At 45.5% G+C, this 12,216-nt stretch overlaps 1 protein-coding gene across 5 annotated transcripts in view; it reads left to right on the top strand.

Annotated features, from left to right (window-relative positions):
- Positions 1 to 3,224: 3,224 nt before the first annotated feature.
- TEAD1 (TEA domain transcription factor 1) overlaps positions 3,225 to 12,216 on the top strand; it is a 242,405-nt gene continuing 233,413 nt past the window's right edge. For 2 of the 5 annotated variants that reach the window (XM_053925600.2, XM_053925601.2), the window contains exon 1: positions 3,226 to 3,661. The gene's annotated coding sequence lies outside the window, so the exon portion shown is untranslated. Of the gene's footprint in view, positions 3,662 to 4,292; positions 4,437 to 4,567; positions 4,587 to 12,216 lie in introns of those variants that run through there. The other 3 variants (XM_053925597.2, XM_053925596.2, XM_053925599.2) reach the window with 3 other exon arrangements.

The raw sequence follows: 12,216 nt of genomic DNA, 5'->3' as shown, positions 1-12,216 counted from the left end.
TTCATGTTCTTCTATATAGTTTTTTCCTTCATTCTAGTTTCGCCACCTGAATATATATCCCTAAACAATGCTGTTAAATTTTGCTTGCTTTTAAACTTTATATAAATACAACTATACTATGTGGACTCTTTTATTTCATGCTTTTTCACTCAATAATATTATATTTTTCAGATTCATCCATGAATGAAGCCATGAAGCTATACCTCATCCACTTTCAGTACTGTATAGTATTCCACTATGTGATTACATCACAATTCACTTATCCCCTTTACCATTAGTGGACATTTGGTTTGCTTCTCATTTGGGGTTATTACAAAAATGCCCCAGATAACATTTTTGTATATATGTCTGAGTGCACAGGTACCTCCGTTTCTCTTGGCTGTATTTCCAAGAGCACCTTCTGGGTCATAAAGTAGCATATCTTCGACTTCACACGCCAATACCAAACTTTTCCAAAGTGGTTGTACCAATTTACAGTGCTCTAAGAAAAGGTGCTCAACTTTATTAGGAATGAGACAAATTACATGATTATTATTGAGACATCTTTACTTGTCTTACAAAGTATTGTCTTCCTGAGCCACGTACTTCCTTAGGGTTAGTTCTAATCCAGTGATTTTTCAACCGTTTTCATTTCATGGCACACACAAACTAATTACTAAAATTCTGCAGCACACCAAAAAATATATTTTCTACTGATCTGACAAAAAATAGGTTAATTTTGATTCATTCACACCAAATGGTTCTTGTGTTAGCTGGTTGTTTTTTTTAATTGACAATCTAAGGGAAAAGAGGTCAGTGCCCCTGACTATTTACTGCATGTCTTAAAAATTCTTGTGGCACACTGGTTGAAAATTGCTGTTCTAACCTACTGGCTCTCCTTTCTAGTTTAAAGCCCACTCAAGAGTTTCCATCTCAGCATGATTTGTGACCATTAAGTGAGTTACTGTTTCTCTAATGTGTAACAAGTTAGCTGCTTCTTGTTAATACCTGGTAACAAACTGTCTTGTATCATTAGTGATACAAGTAACTGTTATATCTCAGGATTGGCCACTCTGGCAGACGGCTGATCTCTAGTATTCTGTATAGTACTGCATTTGGGTGATTGAATGGACAGTTAAGGGCATGAAATCTGGAGCTGGACTGCCTCAGTTTGAATCCTCACTCACAAGAGTTATTTCCATTTATGTGTAGTTGCCAGGCAGTACACATGTAGCTGAATGAGACCGTGTCCACTTTCTAGAGGCTCAGATATGGGGGTATCATCCCAGTATGCTGGTAATTAACTGAATACAAGTAGTATGTCTGGCACAAAGAGCTTCGAGGGTCTTAGGGAGGAAATATCTAATTGAGCAGTCTTCCTGGAAGAAAAAAATATGTGTGCAGATGGGAGAAATTGGAGAAAATACTGGTCAGGAAGTCACAGCACATTATAAAGAGCTTTGAATCCCAGGCCAAAGAATTTTTTTTTTTAATTCAGTAAGGAATGGGAGACCTTGTATTGCCAGGTGGCTGTGAGATAGGAGCTAGACTCTGAAAGGCACCCAGGCGCACTGGGTCAACAAACAGTGGTTTAGAAACCCTGTTGTTTGGCTGCCATTACCACCAGATTCTATCAGGTGTTTTTATAAGATGAAAATAGTTGGAGAGATATGTCTAGTACAGTTTTAATGCCCAATTATTTGTGTTTTTACACATTTCCAAAAACCAGTGCCAAGGTGTTTGGGGTCATGATTGTGAACCTCACTGTATTACCTTACTGCATACAAACTAGAACTGAAATACATTAGTACCTTACCATAGCGGTGGATACTTACGAAGGTGAAGAAACTTGTATACAACTAAATACAGGTATATGCAAATGAGTACTAGTAGGACCGGGGAAATTTAAGTTCGTTGGATTGTATCAATGCCAATATCCTGATTGTGATTTTGGAAGACATTACCACTGGGGAGAACTGGGCAAAGTGAACAATTTCTGTTACTCTTTTTTTTTTTTTTTTACAATTGCATGTGAATTAACTTTCTCAACAAAAATGTCAATAATAGTATGCTCTAGTAAATGAGTCACATTCCCCTTCTTCCAGTTATCTACATTTAGGGATTCCTGGGGCACATAAATTAGGCACCATTATTTATGTATCCTGAGGCCCCAAATGGAAAAAAGAGCCAAGTGCCTAGAAAGGATGAGGTCAACAGTACAGGTACTGTTTTTGCTATTTTGATCTAAAAGAAACTGAAGATTAAAATTACCCCAAAATTTTGACAGTTCTACACAGTGAGTCAACTTTACCCACCTGTTTTCTGATTTCCCACTGGGTCTGCTAAGTCACTTTTGGGTCACTACCTCCAAAGGCAGGATTAACGTAATTCTCTTATTATGGAAATCAAGTCCCTCCACCCCCCCCAAAGGTGTAATGTGACATATACAGCATTTTGTAATTTAGGGAGCTTTTACGTGACCCATTACTTTGGAAAAGTACCACCCACAGCGATGAGTGAACATAATTTCTTGAATGACTTAAAGAAGACCGTGCTAACAAGGTAGGGTTATTTCGAACTTTGTCATTATTGTTTCTCCGCTATGCTAAAGGTTTTCTTCCCAACAGTAGGGCCAACTTAGACTTGAAAGACAGCCCTGAACTTTTAAAAGTGAAAGAAAAGAGGGGAAGAAATGGCAGGCTGGGAATTCGGCCCTGGGAAGGCGTCCACCGCGCTGGAGGCCAACCACCTGAATTTCTAGAAAAGGAACTTCATCTCCCTGACTTGCAGATTTTCGTGAGTTCAGAAGCTCTCTTTGAGGCCGCCTAAACTTCTCGGTTGCGGAGGAGGGAAATTGAGGCAGAGCTGACGCGGCGCGCGCAGCCCCCGCTTCGCCACCGCCCCAAGGAGGGAACCCAGGCTTCCAGAGTCCTTCGCGCGGACGCAGACTCCGCCAGGCCTCCTTCCTCCCGTCCACCCCGCCCAGCTCGGGACAAAGCCCGGAGCCCGCGCCTGGAAGAGGTAGGGCAGCTCCCGCGCGCGCCCTGCTCCTCCGTGGGCGCGAGACTCCGCCCCGCCACCGCTCAGTGGGGGGAGCCCGCGCCCCAACAGCCGGGCTGCCCGGCCAGGCCCGCCCCGAATCCCCATGACGTCACCGGCGGCGGCAGGCCACGCCCCCGGCCCCGGGCGGCCGGCCGCATGACGTCACCAAGGCCCCACCCCTCCGGAGCGAGTTCGGTCCTGGCGTTCATTTCATTCCTGTCCTCATTCCGAACATTCTTAGCATCGCTCGCGCCGCGCCTCGCCGCCCGAGCCGAGCCGAGCCTCTGCAGCCGCCGCCGCGGCCCCGCCGCCCGCCGCGGGCGCCCACCAAGCACTTTGCAGACTCGCTTCCACCTTGTGGGTCGGTCCGCGCGGCGGGGCCCGGGCCCGGGGCGGCCGCGTCCGGGGACAGGCCATGCAGTGAAGCCCCCCCACCCCGTCCACCTTTGCCCGGAGCCGCGGGCAGTAGCTCAGTGCGCCCAGCCGGCCCCGGGGCAGGAGCGGCGCTAAGAAGGGGTGGGGTAGCCCAGCTCGGGGACCGCGAGTCGGGGAGGGAGCCGGGGACCCAGCCGAGGGCGGGGGAAGCGGCGCCGAAGTTTGCCGTGGACTCACCGGGCGCCGCGGCGGCTCCCTTCGCGAGGTAAGTTGGCGCGTGGGGCTGTTGCTGGGTGCGAGGGGCGCGCGGGGCGCGCGGGGCGCCGCGGGGTAGGGGGCCAGGGGTGCGTTCCGCTCTGGCCGCTCTTGCATTCCGGGCTCTGCTTTGTGTGCGGCGGGCGGGCGAGCGGGCACGCGGAGGTCCGGGGCCGGGCGCCGGTGCCCGCCTTCCCGCGCCCCCTTCAAGGTGAGCGGCCCAGCGCCGCCGCGCGAGTTGCCGGGACGCCAAGTTGGGCTGCGCGCTGCGGAGCCCGCGCGGCAACAGGCTGCCCCCGATGGCGGCCCTGGAGGCGCCGGGCCGGCCGCGCCGCGCCCCCCGCGCCCCCCTCTCCCGCCCGCACGCGCACACACACGCACATGCCCTCACTTCGTCCGGCCGTTTTCACGTTTTTTTCGGAGAAGTCAGAAGTTCGAGCAAGCGCGGGCGGGGAGATCCGCCTGGGATCCCGAAGCTGGCTGGACCCCCCCCACGGAGCCGCCGGGGCCGCCCGGGTTGTCTGCCCCCCCCCCCCCCCCCCGAGGCCCGCCCAGGGTCTTCGCCGACTTGTGCCGCTGGCGGGGGTTTCGCTCCTTTTCAAAGATGAAAGAAGGCACGGTCGTCTTTGCCGCTTCTCCAGGACTGTTGCTGCCGCCGCCGCTGCTTCATTGCACATTCAAGTGGAAAATTTTCAGGAGTCAGCAGAAACATTGTGTCCAAAAAAGACTGAGTCGCAGTTACCACCAAACCCTGGAGGAGACTTTCCCTGGAAAACTTCCCTTCGGTAGGAAATACTGGGAGATTTGTTTGTTTATTGGAAGAGAAATGATCCCCAGGAGGAGAGAAAATCAGGGTGCACTTCTAGTCTTTGTTCGTAGCAGCAACACTTGTTTTCAAAAGTCCAGAGGCCCGCTTTAAAGAAAGTTCAACTTCTGTGAGTTTCCTTTTTTAAAAATGTGTATTTTTTTTTGACTGAGGCAACATTCTAAATGAGTCGAAAACAATGGAGGGCTCACACCTCCTTATTCTCCTCCCACGAAAGAAATAAAATCCAGACCATAATTTTCCTTGCTTTTTGATTCTTTTTAAAGATTTATTTAAAGTCGAATGGTGTCACTGGATAAAAATATTTGTGAAACAATGAAATACCAGCCACCAGCGTTTCTCAGAAGGCTTGTTAACTTCTCAGAAGCAAGTGGCTGCCTGTGATTTGCAGAAATGAAAATTGACCTCAGTAAGCCCTGGAAACTTAGAGACAGATGATGTTGCAGGAGCGGGTCATGTAAAAAAAGCCGACTTTTAAAAACAGTGCCTTGGAGGAGACCCAGGTCCTGGGACAGAAAGGTCTGCAAAACCTATCAGATTTCAAAATAGTGTAAAAATAAAAATAAAATGCTACAGATAACTGCAACGGAGTAGAGAACACCACCAGTTCAGGACAACTACATGTTTCTTCCCCCCCACCCCCCCTTTCAGTATGATTGTTTCTGGAAGTTTTGGTGGTCTGATCATTTGTGGTGTGCCGGGTTCCTGCAGGTGGTTACCTGAGTAGACAGATCCCTTAGGAAAGACATGATCTCCCAGCATTGTGAATGCAGCCAGTGGGCTCCTTTTCTGCAGTCTGCCATGGATCTAGCTTGTTTCTTGTCCATGTGGAGGGGGGGGGAATTCTCTGCTAGAGTACTCTGGAGGCAGAGGCTGGGGCACAGACCTCAGGCGGTGCCCAGTGCTTCATCCTTTCACAGTTGGGTTTGTGCCCTTCTGTAAATAGGATCTTTGGGCCCAATCACATCTGAATGCTTATACGGGCCAGACTGAGATCCAACTTTGGTAAGAATCTTTTCTCTTTAGAAGGAAATCGTAGAACTAATTACAGAGTGACTCAGGAAAGACAAATGGATTAGTTGAACCTTTGTCAACAGTGAGGTTTTGAATTGTTGATAATTTTTTCAGGGAAAGGCTTATTTTTCTAATCTCAGTATTTCCATAAATGGTCACAGATATTTTTGTTTAGCATTTCTTTGTATGTACAACTCTGTGTTGAACTCTCAGGTTTCAGGTTTTAAACAGAGTTTACAATTCTTTTATTTGTTGTTGGTATAAAAAAAATGAACTGATAAGCAGTATCCATTACTGGTTCTTGCTGATGGTATAAAAGTGCCAATGTAGACCATTTTATTTTTACTGAAATGATAAGTATTATTTGATCCACAGTTTTAGGGGACTATTAGAATACCTTTTCTCTTTCTTTCTTTCCTTTTTTTGTTTTTACAACTTTGAAACAAAACCAGTGTGACACTTTGCGCTACAGTGAGAATAAAAACATATTATAGGAAAGAATCTTTGTTCAGGGTCCTCCTCTGTGTGATCTTTTGTAAGGTAACAGAATTCCATCCAGAGAATATCCCTGAGAGATTATTAGAGATTTTGTTTTTCTTCTCCCAAAACATAAACCAGGGCTCCCCATGACATATATTTAGTGAAATTTAATTTAAGGAGGGAGGGCAGCCTAACTTGGAGGGAGCCAGACTGAAATGAATTTCTCACCGAGAGGTGCTTCCTTGCATTGTGGTACAGTGTGTGTCTGCGCTGCAGCAGCAAACTAATTACACAGAAGGGAGAGTTGGGGGGGGGGGGTGCAGCCTGGGGGAGGTCAGCTTTCTCCTCCCTTCCGTGTTCTGTGCCCATCTTTTGCTTTATACAGCTCGAATTCTATATTCATACACCTACTTTGGGGATTGGCACCCCCTTTTATTTAGAAAAAGAACAAGCTGGTCATAAGACCAGTTTTCTAGGGTGGTTTTTTTTGTTTTTGTTTTTTTTTGCTTCTTGGGCTTCAGTCATTTATAAACAATTTTGAAATCTGCTGGCTCTGGCAATATGGAACAGCAAGTATAAGAGGGCATTTCTTAATGGGGAAATTTGGGAAGGATGTACTTGTGGTTGTCTGTCATCTGTGTCTAGATCATATTTGTTGTTACATTTGCAGTAGAAAAGTATGTAACAGGGACTGTCAGAGAAAGTAGATCCCAAACATTACAGAGGCTGTTGAAATGAGCTGTGCCATTAACAATATTTTAAGGTTTCTTGCTTCAGAAATGGACTGATGTACGCGGTGGTTGTACAAGAGCCTGCGCATCTGTGGGATTACTCTTCGCTCTAATCTCACGTGTTATTATGTGTTAATTGTGAGCGTGATTATATTGCCTGCAAATGAAAATTGTTGTGTTTCATCATTCAGAAGCTTGGTGCCAATAACTGCATTGCGTGTATGATCTAGTGTACGTAAGATGACCGTGTTCACAAACAAATAGTAGGTAGATATGACTTTTAAGCTTGGTTTTAGGCACCTAGTCTTGTTTCCAATAGATTGCAAAAGGAGAAGAAAATATTGCTGAGTGAAAGCTGTGCTTCATTCGAGGTTGGATCTGTTTAGTGATAAAACTTTTGGGGCCTGTTTTCTCCAAAGACTGAAGAATGCTGTCCAGCTTTTTCTGTAGAACTGCAGGGAAATCAGAGCCCACCTTTCTGTTGATAAATGCAGGCATTACAGCTTCCCTTTTAGAGTTCAGTGACTGCAGCAGCAGAGTGCTAATGTCCTACTTCTGAACTTGGTAAGAAAACTATCTTGTAAGCTTTTTGCCCTTTTCACAAACTTAGGCTCCGCTGCTGGGCTCTTGGGGACTGACTGATGGCTGGAATGATCTTTTATAGCTGCGTGGTGCTTTTTAAAAATTTTATCTGTAGAAGACACAGATTACCCTGTGGCATTTAAATTAGATCCCAGTCGTGTTGGAACAACATCAGTGATGTGTTTTATTCTTTCGCATTTACAAAGGTGACACAATCAAATAATTCAGGTTCTTGCTAAGCACTTAATGTTTCAGGGTTAGGCTTTTTGACAAATACCAAGTTAGGCCCCCTTGTCCTTTGCAATTACTGGATACGTCAGAAATCAGGGAGGTTAGGGGCCTTCTCTATTCTGAGGTAGTTTTGGGGAAGCTAGAATGTTAGGATCTAAATATCTGGAGTGTTTTGTGTGGGTTTTTATGTTGTTTTATTTCAAAGCTGTTAAGTATTGAGAGTCCTTAATCTGTAACATACTCATCACAAGCTTCCTTGACCTTGTCCTGTATTTACACTCACAGTTGAAATTCCGCCACTTCTTCAGATACATTTGGGCTGCGTAGTGGTGCAGAATGAGAGAATTTTAAAATGTGTGTTTTTATCTTAGTTGAAGCAAACGGGATGCCCTGAAGAGTGGGTTTTCAGGATGATGTTCCTTACAGGGTGGCTCACTCTCAGCTCCTAAGTTCTTTTGTTCACTGACTTTTTGCATGGTTGGGAGGATTCTTAAAAAATAGTTTCCATAGTCTGGGAGTCTTTGGCTAACGGTGAAACCACTGATCTCTCTTCTGATTGGATTTTTGGGGGGAGGTTGGTTCTAAGAGGCTGTCTTTTCTACTTTTGTGGCAGACCCAGGGAAGGCTCCATGCTGGCTGTGTTATGAGCCCCTCTCTTCTCCCCCCAGTTTTTAAAATCATTGTTTACTATCCTGATGCAATGCTTTCTGCCTTTTTCCACATTAGTTTAAAAACTAATTAATTAAAGCTCTGCCCTAGGATTTCATTAGCAGTTTAAAGGACAGAGCCCAGAATTGGAAAATGGGTTTCAAAGAAAAAGCCAGCTTATTGATGAACAAGTTAAGTCACCTCTCTCCAGCGGGAAATTCCGGTTGCTTTTAGGCCCCGGATAGGTTTGGATGTATGTGTAAAGTGACTGGAACACTATTGACTGGGAATATACAACAATGACGAGTGCTGTTGTTTTTACTGATATATAAACTGAAAAACTGCTGCTAATGGTGGGAAATGTTAATTATGTGAGAACATATTGAACTTATATTCTCTGGCATGAACTTTTAAAAAAATGCATGAACTGCACTGCATTTTTATAGGCACAGCTTTCTAATTATCATAATTCAGTTCAGCTCTGCTCTTGGATGGAGTTCAAGTGCAATCTCAATTTAACTTGAAAGGGCTTTTTTTTTTTTTAACTGAGAATGTTTAAGAAAATTTGAAAAGTTCATCTAAGAATGTTGTCTGCCGAGGTGAGGGTAATTTGCGGGGATGAAATAAGTGCCTTTATGTAATAGTTAACTAGATCTGAATATTAGGAAAGAGATTGTCTTTTATTTACTTTTTTTTTTTTTTTGCTTTGCACCTACCCAGACCTGCGTCTTGTGCATTTTTGAATAACCAGATGTAATACATTCTGAGTTCTCTTTGAAAACCAGTGTTTTCCCCCAATAGATAGTAAACTAGAAAATGAATATTTTATTACTATCAATGATATCATCTCTGCAAAGATAGGAACCTTTTTAGAGAGAGCAGAAAGTAGAAAGAAATGCAGAAATCTTACGAATTCATTTAACACAAGTCCCCATTAATCTTTTATGTCAACCCAGCCTTTGGAAAGTGATCTCCTTATCTGGTCATCTTTACACTTTGACTTGATGGCATTTCGTCAACGGAGTCATCTTTGATAGCATTCATTCCAGTGTCCAGTGTCCTTTAAATTTCCTGTGACCTTATTGTCTTTTCAAAGAAAAAAGTTAATAAGCCCAGGCACCAGCTCCTCTGTGGAATCAGTTTTAATTGGAAGAAAGAACAACTTCAGCTGGACCTTCCGACTCTTGTCTGGTCTCACTTCTACTGCTAGAATGCAAAGGGAACCCGCGGAAACCAAATGACTTCATTTGCTCTGGCACTTCAGAGCCGAATTCGCTTCCATGGTGGTGAAATAAAAGGAGCCAAGTGTTTTAAATAGCCACTCCCCAAGGCCCGCCCGCCCCAGTGTTTTGAGAAAAGAGCATTGTCTGCTAGCAGCCCTTGCTGGGAGCCTGCCTGGCTCTCCCTCCCCCGCTAGGCAGCTCCGGTTCTGAAGTTGACATCTGGTTTTCTCTCTGTTCCCCTGATGTATATCCACTCGCATGCACCCATGAGGTGTGTGCGCACGTGTCTGCAGGTAACACCTATTTTCGACATTGAACGTGTGTGTGTTTCAAGTCCCTGTTGGGATTGGGGGAGCCACAAAGCTAATAGCACAAAATAAAATGTAAACACTAGCCGCCCCGCATGCCACTGCTGCTGGGTTTCTGTCCGATGGTGCTTTCTGGGTAGGCGTGTCTATTGTTGTGGCAGCAACAGGCGGCAGAAGTTGGGGCACCATATGGCGGATGTGGGCCTCAGATAAGCTGTCTGGTAATTTAGCTTATCAATAGCATTTTGATATGCTTCATTTTCAGATCACCCATCACCGTGGTTGGGGGTGTCATGGGGGCTGGCTGATTCCAGAACCATTGAAACCATTGTGAGCGATGCTTCCTTTGGTGGAATCTCTTTCAGCCCTTTCTCCCTCTCTGCCTTTTCATCTGAAAGCCTTTGGGAGACAATGGCGGTTAGAGTTGGAAAGAGCCCCATCAGCTGAGGGAACCTTCAGTCCCCAGCCCTCAGCCCTGCCTTGAAATCCGGGACACTTAGAAGACCTCATCAGGTATTTTTTCATTGAGAGGAAGACAGAAAACAAACTACTTAATAGCATTTCATATGGACAGAGCCAAGAAATTCCCATAATTCAAAACCTGTTTTTGTTTTAAATACTGGAGAGAGAAAGCTGACATCGTTCTTATTTTGTGAAGGAGGTTTCTAGTTTCGTTGTGCATTAAAAATATATCCCAGATTTTCTTTCACCTTTACATTTTACCATAAGCAGAAAATGGGAAAAAGTAAAGACGATTAGCATCTGTATGATTGGAGATCGGAGGGAGTGTTACTTGTGATTGGGAGGCAGAAAGCAGCTTCCTTGATGAGTAGGACTTGTTAAATAGGGAAATGCTTGTAGAACACCTACTCAGATGTCAGGGGAAGCTGAAGAAAAACTAAAATCTGTTCCGCTGTGAATTCAGGGAGGGGAGCCGGGGTGGGCGATGACTCTTGCCTGAGTTGCCAGAACCCACTCAGATTTTCTGCACACAGTAGGTGGCTCCGTGGAAATTTGATGATGTGCATGACCATGTGCTTATCAGCCGTGTGCATCTCATGCAGCAAATGTTGGTGTCCCTGATACGTGCCAGGCCCTGGGGAAGCCAGAGTAAGACTGTCTGTGCCTTTCCCAGCCCACCCTCCTGGCACACTCTCTCATGTTTCCAGGCCCCTTCCCTTTTCCAGATTTTGACTTTGGGGTTAGTAACTAACAGTACATGGATCCTTTTACATGGCCAATTCAGGATGGTTCCGACTCAGACCCAGGGCAGCCTTGTTCTTCTCCTGCCCCAGGAAGCCTCTGTCACACCAGTGGTTCCCACCTGAGCCAGTGCATGGCAGCCAGCACAAAGCTTTCTACAGCCTGTTCATCGCTCCTGTGGACTTAGGAGGGCTGGGGAGGTGCATTGTTTCTGTTTTTCCAAGAGACCTCCTAGTGGTATCCGCCTCTGACTGGGAACCGTTGCTCTAGATGCCCTAATTTTTATCCTTAGATTGAATCAGACAACGTCTCTTCTAACTCTTGAATTGGGATTTTTCTCCCCCTATATTGTGAGGCGATGTGCCTAAGCACATATACGGAATCTCTATGGAGTACAAGAAGATGTTCTTGGTTGGTTTTAAAGACACAACTGCACAAAAATAAGGTTGTACCCTTTTATGCCTGAGAAGCAATAAAATGAGCAGAACCCCCTCCTTTGTGCTCAGCTCTCATCTGTTACCCCTTGGGAGTGTAGCAGTTGTTTCCAGATGTGACTGTGTCAGGCTCGCTGGTGACGGGTGTAAAAACTCATTCTTGCCTGTCTGTTTGCAGAGGTAGTTTTCTTTTTTGAATAGTGGGGATGTTTGCTGAGCTCTCTGAGCCCCCAGATGGTATCCCTTGATGCTGTAGAGTAAGGGGGTAGGAAAGGTGATCCCGATAGCATCCCAGAGACAAACCTGCTGCTGTTAAACCATATGTGGCTTTTCGTTCTTTTGTTTCTTCGTTCTTCTCTCCACCTTGGGTTCCTTGAAATCCAGATGCTCTCTGTTTTGCACAGAACTGCTACTTGACCCTGGACATTTAAACATTTACAGGTGCTACTGTGTGCCAGGGATTTGGGGATCCATAAAAGGTGGTCAATGAATGGCGATCGGTAAAATTTACAGGAAGGGAAACAGGCATGTAAGAGGTCATCACTCCATGGGAAAATTGCGTATCCCATATTTCATGAGCTCCAAGATACAGATGTCTTCCACATTTGAGTGTGTCCTCCAGTCACGACTGGCCAGGCTGTAGTAATGACCCATGCTGCGGTTGCACACACCCAGCAAAAAACCTGCGGAGCAAATGCAGAGTGCTCGTTGTCACAGAGGGCGACGGGGTGGGAAACAGCATGGATGTCGATCTCTCTGAGAAGTTGTTTCAAGAATACCTTATGCAGTTTATTTTGCTTATACTTTCCTCTATGTATGCACAAGATGGACATGATTACAAAGTTTCATTATACATAAAATAATGATTTCTAAGTGATAAGGAAG

This window comes from Desmodus rotundus, chromosome 5 (genome assembly GCF_022682495.2).
Source record: "Desmodus rotundus isolate HL8 chromosome 5, HLdesRot8A.1, whole genome shotgun sequence".
NCBI lineage: Eukaryota > Metazoa > Chordata > Mammalia > Chiroptera > Phyllostomidae > Desmodus > Desmodus rotundus.
This window is presented reverse-complemented; position numbering and strand designations above follow the sequence as displayed.